The sequence below is a fragment of the Silene latifolia genome, unplaced genomic scaffold (genome assembly GCF_048544455.1).
Source record: "Silene latifolia isolate original U9 population unplaced genomic scaffold, ASM4854445v1 scaffold_75, whole genome shotgun sequence".
Lineage (NCBI taxonomy): Eukaryota > Viridiplantae > Streptophyta > Magnoliopsida > Caryophyllales > Caryophyllaceae > Silene > Silene latifolia.
In genome coordinates this window covers 4837871-4855016 of record NW_027413661.1, presented here as the reverse complement: position 1 = coordinate 4855016, position 17146 = coordinate 4837871, and the positions used below count along the sequence as shown (strand labels likewise).

General features: G+C 35.5%; 1 pseudogene; it reads right to left on the bottom strand.

Annotated features, from left to right (window-relative positions):
- Positions 1-17146, bottom strand: part of LOC141640245 (uncharacterized) — a 199841-nt pseudogene that overhangs the window by 28767 nt on the left and 153928 nt on the right.

Here is a 17146-nt window from a genome sequence, read left to right as displayed (position 1 = left end):
TACCGTGTCTCCACCATTTGAGTTTTCGCTCCCTTCACCTCCTTGACCATGTGTTCCCTCATTAGCTTTCTCCGAATTTGGGAAAAGAATATGTATTTGAGCCCAAGAGGGAAACATTCCCTCTTCACTAATGATTCCTTGCCGAGCCATTTGGTGAAATTGTGGATACAAGCCATAATAATGTTGGAATATGTGTCCTCCGACAATAATGCGATCACAACTGTCGATCATGATGATCACATGTTTAAGTCTCATTTTAAAGAATACGATTGGGAAGTAATATTTTACTGTCAACTGGTCCACACATATCGGTAATGATTGGCTGACTAGAGTTTGACATTACTGTCGTGCGACGGTGGTGATCAATTGATCCCCTTAAGTCATACCTAAAGGGTAACACTCTTAATTGAATATTTAATTGATCGTATGACGATACGGGTTAATTAAATTACTTAAAATTGACGGACAATTTTGGAAGTAATATTTACGTGTCTCATTGTAATTTGATTAAATAAGATACGGTCTAAGTAATCGAATTGTTTTATTACTTAGATAAAATTATTGTTTACGGAAACAATTGAAACGGAATGAATAATTTATTATAAATACAATATGTTGTGATTTATAAATTGGTAAACCATTTTTTGGTACAAGTAATTGTGAATTACTATGTTAATTTTATAAGTGACATATTTTATTAATATGTTGATTTTTAATGGTTAAAAATACATTTTATAAATAAGATGTCATGAAATGTGTCACATGTGACATATTGACAAAATCACAAATAAAATGGACTCATCCATTTTATGTATGTGTACCGAAATGGAGGGAGTATTTAGGATAAAATTGTGTTGATTATGTTAAGTGGAAAACATGAGTATTAACCTAATAGACTAGCTTTGCATGCCTAACTGCTTTTGTGAAGAGCATCTTGGCCATGCATTGGGTCCTTTCTTCCCCCCACTCGGTTTCCACCTAGAAAAGAAGAGTGTTTCTTCTTTAATCATTCCTCTTTTACACTACATATTTTTCTAGTGTAATTTCATTCTACTCTCTAATATTATTACAAGAACTTAGAGAGATACAAAATACTCCATAATTTTTCCCTCTCTTGGCCGAAATACTAGAGAGCAAAAACAATATTTTGGGTCAATTTTTGGTAAGATTAATATTGTTCTAGATCAAGTAATATTAATCTATTAAGGGGTTATCTTGGGTATATGCTTTTGGGAGAGGTTCTAATTTGAACCTTGTTCATCCAATATTTGGAAGCTTAAGAACAAGTGAGTAGGAGAACTCACTTGTGCCCTTTTAATCCGAAAATCATATGGTGAGAAAACGATTTCTTCACATATCTATTTTAGTTTGCATGCATAAGATTTGCAATTAATTTTATGACTAAATTAATTCATCACATATATGAATATGTAAAGTAATGAGATATAGATTTCAAACAAGCGGTATCATGAGCTTTTGGTTGTTTGCATGCAAATCGGTTATAGTTTTTCCGAGTTATACGATTAACATATAAAACTTGTAAATTTATGTTATTATGATATATCACGAAATAAATTTTGCATGTTAAAGTTTCTGGTCCTAAAATTTATTTAGGATATTTTGGTTAATTTATGGATTTTTATTGTTCATTTTATATAATAATGGCATTAAAAATGTGATTTTATGATAAAAATATCATTTTCGGACTAAAATTAGCTAAACTTCGAATTTTTCAGTGGTTTTTGGATATGTTTTCACATATGTTATTTTGAGATGACCTGTAAATTTTCAGAATTTTTGGAGTTTTATGCTCGAAATATGGATTTTTCATGATAAAAATCGAATTTAAATGAAAAATAGGTTAATATGAGAAATATTTCGAATCTGGTCATAGAAATTTAGTATGTTGTCACATACAATTTTAATAGATGTGTGTAAAATAATAGGCTATTATGAAGTCTCTATGCATGATTTATGAATTTTTGATGAAAAATAGCATAAATAGTGACTTTAATTAGTGAATAATTGCTAAAACATACTTCATGACCAAGGAAAAATGTCACATGTTGCATTTTATTACCTATTTCAGATCTAAAATTGAAAAGTTGATAAATATAATTTTCTCATGTTCTTATAATTATATTTGATATATCCGATAAACCGCAACATTGTTTTTCCCGATAAATTTCGAAATTTTTAACCTAAGTTTTTGGATATTATGAGTGTCATGGTATTTTTTTCCAGAATGTTCATGAGTTTAAATTTTGAATTTTGAATTTATTTGAAATTTTTGTGATTTATTTGAAGTTTATAGCATTTTATTGTAATTTTGAGTCCACTAATGAACAATTTTAAGAAATATAAGTTAATTATAGTAAATATGTTAGTGGAGACTAATTTTGAGTCCTAAGTTGGTTAGGGTAATTAACTTGTGCATAAATATGATTTTATGTAATTTATTGTGATTTTAAAAGGTTGAATCACGCAAATCCGTAAAAACCAATTAATATACGATATTGGCTCCTTAAAGACGATTTAGCATAAAATTGGGCATGTTCATACATATTATAATGCTGCATTTTATTTATGATTGTCATAATTTTATTTTATGTAATTTTTGAATTATGTAATTTTACTTAGTATGGCCTTAGTTTTAATTGGTATTACCCGAAATGTATGGGAATATCGATTCGGTTGTAATTTATTGTGATCTCGTATCACCGTTTTGTAATTTAATAGATTTATTTTATTTTAATTACAAATGTATAATAGGAAATTATGTAATTTGTTATGTAATTTAATTATTTCGGAGTTCCTTGAAGACGGTGTAACTCAAGGAAGACGATACATAAAGACGGTGTTACCTCAAGATGCGTGCCTAAACCGAAGTTCAAGGGACCAATGGAGTTGGTTTCCGAATATGTAATAGTTAATTAGATTTTCTATTTTAGGAAGGCCATACTAGGATTTCTTTATGCTTTGCATTTTATTTATATGTTGCATGCATCGCTAAATCGCCATAACTAAGACATGCATCATCATTTTATCGAGTTTATCGACCGTGTCAATTAGAATTATCGTAGTTCACCGCTTTAGTTCACTTAAAACGTGATAGATAATAAATTGACATGACCTCTCGCTAAAAATAAACAATTGAGACATAGCCTTACCAAAAAGTAGAAACCATGAAAACCTATTTCGCGAGGGAGTGCACTCGGCCATCCCGGGGCACAAACCTTGTTACGTAGGGGAAGTGGGTGATAAATGTCTATCCACCGAATTCGTGTTGATGAGGGTTTCATCGGCTATCCCGTGCCTAAGTTGATGTGAATTTGGATCATGGACACATTTATTTGAAATTTGGATTGACCTCAACGGAAGTATTCGTGACCGTAGTCGCATTTGTTCCGGGCTATAGATAAATATTAGAGTAATTTTATCGACCGAGAATTCTAAAAGTAGAATCGATTAAAGAGTTAGTCCACCGAGTTATATTGATAAGGGTTTCATCGGCTATCCCGTGCCCAAGTTAATATGAATTTGGATCTCGGAATCATTTATCATAGTTGGGTAGAGGTCACTATGTAAATGCTTTTACTTGTTATTTACAAGTATTAATAAAACGATAAATGTTAAGTTTTCACTATTCCGTTATCATATTGTTCTATTTCTTCACCACAAATTTTATACGATATCATTTCGATTCAAAACTCCATTAAAACATCGTTACTAAAGACAAAATTTGAATTTTCTTCTAAAAACCTCGAATTATCCATTGGAAGGATCTCAAGTGAAGAGTATAGATACAAGTTATTCATTATCAAACAGGTTTTTGATTTTTGACTGACACATCTACTTACAATGGATTGTTTTTCATATACTTAATTAAATTAAGTGCCTTGAAACGATACATCATTTTGGTAACTAGATTTGTTGGAAATCAAAATTGACCAAAATACCGCAACCACTTTAATGAAAGTTTTAAGACTAAACAAATGAATTGAAGAGTAGTCTTCATGAAATTCAATTTTGCTTCTCTAAGCAAAGACTCATTGAAAAGAGTGGGAGCATTCTCTTAAACCGTTAAGAAAAGGACGAGGTTCAAGAAGTAAAATTAGAATGGAATTGATACAAGGTAATGTTAAAAGTAAAGTTATTGAGAATAACGATACTAAACCTATCAATCCCGACCGATAAAGTTTCCATTGTCTTAATTGTTGGACGCTAGAAAGAAAACTACCCCAAATTATTGAAGAATCAACAAGTTAGTTGTGGGACATCTAATGGGATCTTCTTCTTTAAATGTTTATTTGATTAATATAAATTTTGCTAGTACTACTTCGTCAATATTAGAAACCAGTGGAGGTTTTCATCATTGTATTCGATACATAAGATGATTATAATATGACGACTAGCATCAAATAATATCGAGAGATAGAGTCATTGTGTAATCAATCTAGTTTTGGGTTTATAGTTGTACTTAATTATGACTATTAAGTGCATAAACTCTAAATAAGAATATAAACTTGTTAAGATACAAAAGAGGTTTCACTTTTGTGACCCTATACACCATGATTTGATGTATGGCTAGCCCATTATCAAGGTGATTATATTCTAAACCAAACTAGAATGATATATCATGAAGATGATGCAAGACTCAAATTGGTAACCCAAGATTAAACCTTAGATTCTGGAATGATGAACGCAAAGAGTTATTGAGTACTCTTGAAACCATTAGATCTTATGGTATATGCGTATCTTGTATTCAAAGCAAGATGTCTCGTGCCTTTGGTTGAAAAGGAGATCGAGGTTGTAAATCATTGATCCAAAATAGGTTGATCATTTTCTTTTACCAACGATTTAAGTTGACGCTAATGTGTTCACTTAATAAGGTAAATAGATAAATCTTTGAAGAAGTTCAAAGAGTTCAAAAAAAAAAAATCACGATCTAGTCATGATGGGATTATCAAAGTGAAGACTTTGATATAGGCCAAAGGAAATGTGATATAGTATCAAAAAAATTAATCTCTCTTAGCACGCATTATGGGATAATGTGTGGTTGGATAAAGAAATCAAACGCTATTTCGATATGGTTTGGACTTCAATCAAGTTACTTTGAGTTACTTGATCCTTTTGGGGATTTTATCATTTTGTCTAAATTATTTTTCCACTAAATCTAAAGTAATTCATATGTGATATGAAATGATAGGGTACCATGCTTGTAAGTTTTCACAAGAAACAAATGCTCATTTTTCCTTACTATAATCACGAGTACAACAAGTTTGTGGCTCGTGAAGCTGTCTTTCTAGAATACAAGTTTATTTCTAGAAGACAGAGTGGGAGAAATTATTCAAGAGCCACAAAGAATGTTATGTCGCAAGAAACTGGTCTTTCTTGGCTACATGAGGCGTTTTGTGTAAGACGTTATTTCTCAAAACCTAGGAGGTTAAAGTCATCACTTGTTGAAGACGATGAATAAGTGTTACTTTTAGAAAGTAAAAAGCTTGCAACTTACAATGAAATTGTTTGATTCAAGTTGATTACTTCTAGAAAGTAATGAACATATGACTTACATGAGAGTGTTTAAGTCACAACTCAATACAAGGCTTAGAGCCATGAAAATCCGAAACAATTCCAAGTGAATTGTTAGATATCAAAGCTTGATTGGTAGCAAAGGGTTTTGCACTAGTTGAAATGCTTAAGTCTATTTGGATCTTCTTAGGGATTGTGTTTCATTATGAGATATATAAAGCGAGTGAATCTAAAACCCACTTCTTCAATTAGAAGGAATGTATTCAATACATGTCTTGAGTTTTGTAGATTCTTGTCATCCTAAGATAATGTGAAACTTAAGAGAGGGTCTTAAGTAGGACATCAATGAGTTGGAATCAATGTTTTGATCATGTTATAAAACATTTCTCGATAAGTCGAGAAGTTGTGTTTATACATAAAGTTTAGTGGGAGTTACGGAAATTTTAGTAGTCTTATATGTGGATGACATATTGATCATTGCGAATGATTTAAGACTTAGGAGAAATATAGTACATCTTTAGTATCCGGATTTATGGAGATAAATCTACATGATATTAATGTCAAATAACGAGTCTTATGTTGATAAGAATCATGACTAGTTCAATCCAGTTGAACATATTTGATTGATTCCATTTGCTTCATTTCTTAGAATCAATTAAATAGGAAATGATGTATAACACTTCATATACCTTGAGTATGATGAATTGTTTCAAATCGAATTTAAGTAATAGTTACCAAGTAAGCCATAAAGATTACCCTTAAGTGCTTGCAGAAACATTAAGGATGTAAAGCAAAGTGTTTTTGATGCAATTTTGTGTAAGGGTGTTACACAGATGACAATTGACAATTGAGATTGCGCATGGTTTCAGACAAAACCATAATCAAAACACATTAGGATGGTTAAGATACCATTGTGGCTATGTTATTTAAGAAATAGATTTTCTAGAATCGTTCTAGGCAATAAAGAACAATGAGAAATATTTACAACGGAAATTGAGTACACTTGCAATCATGGGATGTGCAAGAAGGATGAGTCCCACATACTGTGAAAACAGTGGGAGTTGTTCTAAGGCTAGACGGCCTATGTCTTGATTGGATCTCGACACGTACTAAGAAAGTTTTGTAATGCAAATGTATACATTAAAAAGGAAAACGAGTATGTAGTAAGGTTGAGTAAGGTACAAGAAGTTGATAAAACCTACTAACCAAAGCCTTCTCATAGGCTTAACATGATAAGTCATGTCATATGTCATTTCAATTGCATTGAGATGAACAACTACATATAAGATGAAAATGGATTATAAAAATATGAAGTAGTAATCAGGTATTGACTATTCATATGAGATAATCACATTTGTCCTTCGAGTTTATAAATCTGAAAACTCCTTTTATACCTTGTTACATCCAAACGGGTTGTAGAGACAATTGAACCCCGTTAAAGTGAACTCGGATTAACATAGTATTCGCCCATAGTCACTTGTATGAGGTGACGTCTCGAAGTGACTAGAGTGTGATGCGATTGATGGCAAGTTCAGTGCCATACAGTCATGTGAGATGACTAGTCGATCACATAGGCAGACTGTTAGGAACACTTTGTCGGGCCTTATGACCGCTTATAGAATTCTGGCAAATTTATATAGCCTGGTCGTGGCGAGAGCTACTATAGTATTCTAATGAGTCGATTCTTTTGACTAAAGACTATTCGCCTAAGATGGCATAGTTTCAGATTAACTTTGATTTGTGTTACTACGACCTTCGTAAATGGGGTCAAATGGGCATATTTTGGGTATGATGGCTGTGGCTAGTCGAAGGGATTAAGTGCGATAGGAATTGTCCACCCCTAATCAGGGTTATAACAATATCTCAGGGCCACTCGAGGAGTAATGAACTGGAAATGCGTGGCCACGCTCGGAAAATATCTATGGTAGATAAATCCGGTCAATCAGTTATTCTCCAGATCGAGGAAACGACTTTTAATATGATCACTTGCAAGTACGACCTGAAAGACACCTTGCATTGAGTGGGAGATAGTAATAGGACAAGAGAATTGGTGACGCACACTTGTTGAGGACAAGTGGGAGATTGTTGGAATATGTGTCCTCCAACAATAATGCGATCACAACTGTCGATCATGATGATCACATGTTTAAGTCTCATTTTAAAGAATACAATTGGGAAGTAATATTTTACTGTCAACTGGTCCACACATATCGGTAATGATTGCCTGACTAGAGTTTGACATTACTGTCGTGCGACGGTGGTGATCAGTTGATCCCCTTAGGTCATACCTAAAGGGTAACACTCTTAATTGAATATTTAATTGATCGTATGACGATACGGGTTAATTAAATTACTTAAAATTGACGGACAATTTTGGAAGTAATATTTACGTGTCTCATTGTAATTTGATTAAATAAGATACGGTCTAAGTAATCGAATTGTTTTATTACTTAGATGAAATTATTGTTTACGGAAACAATTGAAACGGAATGAATAATTTATTATAAATACAAGATATTGTGATTTATAAATTGGTAAACCATTTTTTGGTACAAGTAATTGTGAATTACTATGTTAATTTTATAAGTGACATATTTTATTAATATGTTGATTTTTAATGGTTAAAAATACATTTTATAAATAAGATGTCATGAAATGTGTCACATGTGACATATTGACAAAATCACAAATAAAATGAACTCATCCATTTTATGTATGTGTACCGAAATGGAGGGAGTATTTAGAATAAAATTGTGTTGATTATGTTAAGTGGAAAACATGATGAATAACCTAATAGACTAGCTTTGCATGCCTAATTGCTTTTGTGAAGAGCATCTTGGCCATGCATTGGGTCCTTTCTTCCCCCCACTCGGTTTCCACCTAGAAAAGAAGAGTGTTTCTTATTTAATCATTCCTCTTTTACACTACATATTTTTCTAGTGTAATTCATTCTACTCTCTAATATTATTACAAGAACTTAGAGAGATAGAAAATACTCCATAACTTTTCCCTCTCTTGGCCGAAATACTAGAGAGCAAAAACAATATTTTGGGTCAATTTTTGGTAAGATTAATATTGTTATAGATCAAGTAATATTAATCTATTAAGGGGTTATCTTGGGTATATGCTTTTGGGAGAGGTTCTAATTTGAACCTTGTTCATCCAATATTTGGAAGCTCAAGAACAAGTGAGTAGGAGAACTCACTTGTGCCCTTTTAATCCGAAAATCATATGGTGAGAAAACGATTTCTTCACTTATCTATTTTAGTTTGCATGCATAAGATTTTCAATTAATTTTATGACTAAATTAATTCATCACATATATGAATATGTAAAGTAATGAGATATAGATTTCAAACAAATAATTATTCACATTGGCTTCATATTGTCGGAGATGCATATCATGAAGGATTCCCGTCACAAAATCATCGCTAGGGAGGATAAAAGGATTCGGGTGGTTGTAAGGTTGGTATTGGAAGGGGTAAGGTGGTATCACAATATTTTCATTGTTATTCTTTTGTTGCTCATGTTGTTGATGTGGTGTTGGAGGTGGTGCTTGATTTGCTTGACTCGTACTTGTTGGGATGATATATGATGGTATTGGAGAGAGAGGGCCTCGTCTTGGTGAAATTCTTGCTAATCCCTCTATTTCTAGGTAAATGGGAGTGTTCCCCTTAGTAAGCCATTTGATCCTCTTTGCATATCCCTCATGGGTCATCCAATGGTGTTGCCTAAGGATTAGCTCTTCATTGATCCTTGTGTTACCGGAAGGGGTACATACTCATTGTTTTCATTGAATTTTGGGTTGAAAAACTTGGCAAGCCTTGTGATAAATCCCCCGTTAACAATGTGTTTTACACCATCATTATCCCCATTTCGGAATTTAGCCCATTTCTCTAGAAGAACAAGGGGGGCGTTGAAATGGTACCCGCTCCTTCTTTGAATTTCCAGGTAAGACTCCATGAATATAAGGTCAAGCTTATTCACTATTGCGGGATCTCGACGGGCAAGAAGAGTACCGGCTAGAAATCGATATGTGAGCCTAATGATGGGATTTTGAATGTGAAAAGCCAAGAATTCTTTGATGTATAAAAAATCCCGACCCGTCATTGCTCTCCAAAGGGGTGCCACGCTATAATTTCTTGGCTTTGATGTTCGGGTAGGCAAAACATCTAGCCCAAGCACATTAGCGAATTCAACAAGGGTCATAATCCTAGTGGTGTTTTCCCATCTAAATTCCACACATATGGTCTTGTTCAAGGTAGTGATTTCCAAAAAGCTCAAGAATTCAAGAACTAAAGATCGATAGGTACGCTAATGCATGTGAAATAAGGTTGAAAGACCAAACAATTCAAAGAGAGCTTCGGTTTGATGATAGATTCCAAGTTTCCTCAAAGTCTTATGGCACATAAATTTAGTGGGTAGAATGTTCTTACCAAGAAGACGATGGAAAACAAGCCTTTGAACATCATTGACAAACTCTATGTTGGAAAACTCATCAGGTTTTGTAAGATCAATTATCTCTTCATTTTCCCTTCTCAAAGTATTGAGATGAGAAGTAGATGAGCTCTCCCTTACCCTTGGTTTTCTTCTCTCTCTAAATAATGATCCTCTTGGCCCCATTCTTGAATGTAGATCTAGAATTAGACTTGTTGAAATATGGAGATGTTCTTTGTGATTTAGATTTTCTTTTGAATCTTTTGAAACCCTCGATTTTGGGGGTTTTTGTTTTTGAGGATTAAATGAGTGCTTGAGATATAATTTGAGTTATATGAGAGGGGGTTTTATGTTTTAAAGTGGAAGGAAGGATGAGGTGTCACGAAATGTGTGGTGGGGAAGGATTTTAAGTTGCGAGAAATTAGAGGAAAAGGACGGTAGGGCGACGAGCGGTTCGAGCATGAGACGCTCGGATCCTAGCTTTTGGAGACGAGCGGATTCCTCACGGGACGCTCGGATCTTCAGTCAGATCAGACCCCAAATTTTGGAGTATCCAGGATGAGCGGATGCTCGTCGGGACGCTCGGATTTCTACACGGAGACGAGCGGGTCCTACTGGGGATGCTCGGATTCTCTGTCAAGATAAAATCCCAGAAAATGATACAATCAGGACGAGCGGATGCATGGTAAGACGACCATCTTAACTGAGACGAGCGGATTGTCTGTGAAGACGCTTGGATTCTCAGTCAGACCAAAATATTTGTTTCCCAGCTCTCTTAAGGCGAGCGTCTTCTCACCAGGACGCTCGGATCTTTGGTCAGGACGAGAGGATTCTTCACGGGACGCTACGGGTTGGTCCTATTTTTCGTTCATTCCTCATTTGGTGAAAGTGCTTCCCCACACTTGAATTTCTAAATCCTTCATTCAGAAAAAATGATTAGTGACCCTCCCTCACTTACTCTCATGGCAAGAATCATGCTTATGGTAAAAATGCAATAAAGTTAAAGATACAAGTTAGAAGAGTTAGTATATTTACAAGTGGTGGTTTGGAGAGGACTCCACCAAACTCTCTTTGATGATCTTCTCAAGGAGGAGGAGGCCTGAGGTAGGTGACCTCGACCTCTTCAATGAATGCTCCTTCATAATATGGTTTCAATCTTTGGCCATTGACTTTAAATTTGCTCCCATCTTCCGACCTTATCTCGAAGTCTCCATATTTTCCTACTTCGGTGATCACATAGGGACCCATCCATCTAGAGTTCAACTTCCCGGGAAAGAGATGGTATCGGGAGTTGAATAGAAGGACTTTGTCTCCCTTGTGTAAGGCTTTTTTCTTGATTCTCTTGTCATGAAGCAACTTTGTGCTCTCTTTGTAGATTTTGGCATTCTCATAAGATTGTAGTCGGAATTCCTCCAACTCTTGGATTTGCATCATCCTCTTTTGACCACTTAGTTTGAGATCAAGGTTGAGAGCTTTGATTGCCCAAAAAGCTTTGTATTCGAGCTCAATTGGCAAGTGACATGCTTTCCCATAGACAAGTGTGTAAGGGGAGCCTCCTATGGGAGTCTTATAGGCTGTCCTATAAGCCCAAAGAGCATCATCAAGCTTCATGCTCCAATCCTTACAGGTCTTGTTAACAACTTTCTCAAGAATTTGCTTGATCTCTCTATTTGAAACTTCAACTTGACCGCTTGCTTGAGGGTGATATCCCAAGCCGGTTCTATGTTGAACACCATATTTGGTCAAAAGAGATGTGAGCTTCTTTTCATGAAAATGTGTCCCTCCATCACTTATGATTGCTCTAGGGACTCTGAACCTTGGGAAGATTATTTTCTTGAAGAGTTTAGTGACCGTTTTGGCATCATCGGTTGGGGTAGCAATTGCCAATACCCATTTTGAAACATAGTCAACGGCCAAAAGGATGTATTTGTTTCCCTTAGATGTCACGAACGGTCCTTGGTAGTCGATGCCCCAAACATCGAAGATTTCCACTTCCAATATCCCTCTTTGCGGCATCTCGTTCCTCCAAGAAATATTTCCCGTTTTTTGACAAGCATCACAATGGAGGATAAATTCCCTAGCATCTTGGAACATAGTAGGCCAAAAGAAGCCCTATTGAAGGATTTTAGCAATAGTCCTTCGTGCTCCATGGTATCCACCATAAGGTGATGAATGACATCCTTGCAAAATGCCGTGAATCTCCCATTAGGGTATGCACCTCCGGTAGTGTCCATCACTACACTCTTTGTAAATATTGGGGTCATCCCAAAAGTATCTCTTTACCTCAAATAAGAATCTCTTCCTTTGGTTGTAGCTCAAATTTTGAGGAAGAACTCCTCAAACAATATAATTGGCATAGTCGGCAAACCATGGAGTTTTATGCCTCTCAAGTTGTGAATGAATGGCCATCAAAATATCGTTAGGGAAAGAGTCATTGATCGGTGTCTCTCCCTCTTCATCAGGAAATCGGATTTTCGACAAGTGATCCGCTACCACATTCTCGGCCCCCTTCTTATCTCTTATTTCTAAGTCAAATTATTGGAGTAGCAAAATCCAACTCAACAATCTTGGTTTTGCTTCTTTCTTTATCAAGAGATGTCGAAGAGCACGGTGATCTGAGGGAACAATCACTTTTGATCCAAGCAAATAAGAACAGAATTTGTCTAATGCATTGACAATGGCAAGGAGTTCCTTCTCGATAGTATCATAATTCACTTGGGAGGAATCAAGAGTCTTGATTATGTAATAGATAGCATGCAAATATCTTCCTACCCGTTGGCCAAGAACCGCTCCAATGGCGTAGTTACTAGCATCGCACATGATCTCGAATGGTAGTTCCCAATTTGGTGGTTGAATGATCGGTGCCGAGATTAGTGCTTCCTTAATTCTATTAAAGGCTTCAACACACTCATTAGTGAAGTGGAATTGGGCATCTTTAAGTAAGAGTTGAGTGAGGGGTTTCGCGATTTTTGAGAAATCTTTTATAAAACGGCGATAGAAACCCGCGTGACCGAGAAAACTTCTCACCCCTCTAACATTCACGGGAGGTGGGAGTTTCTCTATCACCTCAACCTTAGCTTTATCGACTTCGACGCCTTTTTCCGAGATTAAATGACCCAAAACAATACCTTCATTGACCATAAAGTGACACTTTTCCCAATTAAAAACGAGACTAACATCTTCACATTTTTGCAATACAAGAGAGAGATTATGCAAGCAAGAGTCAAAGTCCTTTCCATAAACACTAAAATCATCCATAAAAACTTCTATTATGGTTTCTAGATAGTCGGAGAAGACACTCATCATGCATCTTTGGAAAGTAGCGGAGGCATTACATAAGCCAAACGACATTCTCCTATATGCAAAAGTACCATAAGGGCATGTGAAGGTGGTCTTATGTTGGTCATCCGGGTGTATTGGGATTTGGAAGAATCCCGAATACCCGTCAAGGTAGCAAAAGAACATGTTGGAGGCTAACCTCTCAAGCATTTGGTCAATGAATGGTAGGGGAAATGATCCTTTCTTGTTGCGGAATTCAATTTTCGATAGATAGTCAATACACATGCGCCAACCGGTGATCTTCCTTGTGGGTATTAGCTCATTCTTATCATTTGTTACCATCGTGGTACCTCTTTTCTTAGGCACCACTTGAACGGGGCTAACCCACAAGGAATCCGATATAGGATATATGATTCCCGCATCAAGTAATTTCATAACCTCCGCTTTTACAATTCTTGCATGTGGGGGTTTAATCTCCTTTGAGATTAGATGGTAGGTCTATGGTCTTCTTCTAAATGAATTCTATGCATGCAAAAATTGGGACTTATCCCCTTAAGGTCATCTAGACTATAACCTATAGCCTTTTCATGTTGTTTCAATACATCAAGCAATTTCCCCAATTAGTTCTCATCAAGTTTGTCATTAACAATCACGGGTTTAGTCTTAGATTCATCAAGGTAAGCATATTTCAAATTTGGGGGAAGGGGTTTTAGAGTTGGAACTTGTACCTCACTTTCTTCCATTAAAGATTCATTAAGGACTTGCTCCATTTCCATTAGACAATCCATTCTCATGGCATATTCAACTTGTTATTCAAGCTCACTAATCTCATCATACTCAAATTCCATGACAAATTCTTCTTGCCCCCCGGCTTGTATGATATCATCTTTGGTTGCTTGTTCCTCTTCTATGGGTTGATATGCTTCCACAAGAATGTTATGCACTAATACGGATTGCTCATGAGTAAGTTCTTTGTTGGCTAGAGCGGCCTCAAGAAGATCTACTTCCAATTCCCAATGCATATTTTTGGCCTCACTTGCTTCTAAGGCTTACAATGCTTGCATGGGGTCTTTGAAGAAAGGTATACTCAAGTGGTCCTCAACAAAACAATCTATAATGTCCATCTTGCAAAATGCACTAAGAAAAAGATGAGAAGTACCTTGAGGATTTTTACTTCCCCAAGGCAAAGAAAGACACAACTAAAAACAATCAAAGAAAATCAAATCAAGTTAACACCGTCCCCGGCAACGGCACCATTTTTGGTCGGTGTATGGATTTCGGTTACTTGTCGTTAAGAGTTACCTAGACCAAAACAATATTTATAACTTCATAAACTACTCTACTTTTAGTAAAGAGGTAACTAAAGGTCGGATCCCAAGGGACGGGTATTGATGTAGGATTTTCGATTGCAAATGGTTGTATCTAAGGGTGTCACAATTTGGGTTGAGGTAGGAGATCAACTAAACTAAATAACAATTTAAACAAAATAATGAAAGCAAATAAGATGATAAAAATGAGATGCAAACAATTGATTAAAAGCACTAGGGTGTCATGGGTTCATAGGGGATTCATGGGATTTGATCATAGAAACATGTTATCTACTAGATGCAAGCAATTATTGTTGTGATGGGATCGAGTTAGTGTATATCTTACAATCCCTTGGTCGGTTTGAGTCCCGGAGCCGAATCGATTAGATTGTACAACACCTAAAAGTCGACTTAATCCTCCCTATCCAACTATATGCAGAGTCTAATGAGTCTCGAGTTGTTTTATGTCTTACAAGTCTCATTGAAAAGATAAGTGATGGGTAAAAAATGCAAGGATTCATAGGCTCACATTTCATCAAACATAACATGTGCATAAGTTGGAATCACAACAAGCAAGAAAATTAATTATGGAAACATATTAGATTAAGCATGAATCAATCCCGATGTTGGTTTCCCCTAATTCCCCATTAACCCTAGTTAAGGTAACTACTCACTCATTATCAAGTTTAACATGCTAACAAGGTTGTCAATCATACTAGCAAGGCAAATCATGATGAACAAATGAAGATTATTAACAATAATTAAAAAGGTTAAGAGAGAATTTTACCTATAAAGATGATTCCAAATAATAAACCAAAAAATAATAGAAGTACTTGATGATTGATGGAAGGTTGTCAATCCTCCAATTAATCTTCTAATTACCCAAAATAAATGATGAACAATAGAGAAATTAAGGAAAGATTAAGGAATTAGATTTGTATTAATGCTAAATTAAGAGTTGATTATAAGATTAAGAGAGTATTAAGACTTGATTAAGATAAGATTAAGATGACATGCTAATCTAGGTAGTACAATGGGGCATTTATATTAGAGATTAGGTACAAAAATTAGCGTTACTAAGGGCTTAAATGATTATTAAGACCCTTAAGAAGAGTTGAGGAAGTGCTCCTCTCCGTTTTGGTAGTCTCCAAGGAATATGCTCGTCCCGAGCGTCTAGGCAGCAGGGACGGGTGGTTCTGCATGGGGATCCGAGCAAATTGTGGGAGGGACGCTCCGATCATTTGGCCGCAAGACGAGCTTCTTGGCATCGGGACGCTCGGATTTTAGCAGGGCGACGCTCGTCTTGGGCAGGGAGACGCTTGGATTGTAGCAGGGCGATGCTCGTCCTGGGCAGGGAGACGCTCGGATCTCTTGTCAGCACCTTCTCTTCTTTTCTTTCCTCAACAATCCTCGGGGATCTTGTTGGAGATGCAAGGATCCTTTAATCATTGCCCATTCTACTTTATTATCTACAGAGGCCTTCTAGTATTGTCTTTCCTTTGATGCTTGGTCATTGAATTTGATCAATTTAGCTCCATTTTGCCATGAAAATGCAAGGTTTGCACTCCTTTCCTACCAAGGGATCAAAACCTCAAAGAATATGCAAAACGGGAAACTAAAGGTAGTAAATGACCTAAATATGCACTAAAAAGCATAGGAACGAGGCTAATTCGGGGACTAAATATGCTCAAATATGAGTCACATCAGAGAGATAGAAGATGCTAATTGAGACATTTGGGTTTCCAATATTTTGGTGTGGGCTAGGATGTTGTTGATGGTGATATCTTTTGCTTGACTATCTTTTTGCATTTGAGTGAAAAATTCTTGTTGGTTCTTTTGCATTTGGAAGACCGCTTTTTTAACATCAAAACCTTGGTCATTGGTTTGATTGTATGGACTTTGATTTTGATAACCTTGGCCTTGGTTGTAAAAGGGACTTTGAGCTTGGTTTTCTTACAAAGAACCTTGAACTTGGACTTTGACTTTGATAACCTGGGCCTTAATGGAGGGAATATTACACTATATTTTCCCATTTTTATCAATTTCTATCTCCAACCCCAATCCCTTCCCTCCATTTTTTAGTTCATTTTAGCTCTATTACTCCCTTAATAATTACTACATTCCAAGCAAGCCCTAAAGGGTAAAGCAATAGGAATGAGTTTTCTTACAAAGAACCTTATACTAAGGCCATGTTCTTTTGGACTTTATTTTACTTAATTTAAGTTAAGTTCAGTAAAAATAAGTGAAGTTCAAAAAAGTTCAGCAAAAATAAGTTGAATTCAGTAAAAATAAGTTAAGTTAAGTTCAGCAAAAAATAAGTTCAGAAAAGTTAAGTAAAAATAAGTTAAGTTCAGCAAAAATAAGCTAAGTTCAGCAAAAATAAGTTAAGTTAAGTTCAGCAAAAATAAATTTGGCAAAAATAAGTTAAGTTCAGCAAAATTAAGTTCAGAAAAGATAAGTTAAGTTAACTATAAAACTCATTCCCGTTTTATGGTATTGACGAGTTTTGAAAAAGTTACGATTTTCACAAATTCTCTTGTATGATCGTCTTATGTGCGGCTAATCGCATAAGATTATTATTATTTACCCAA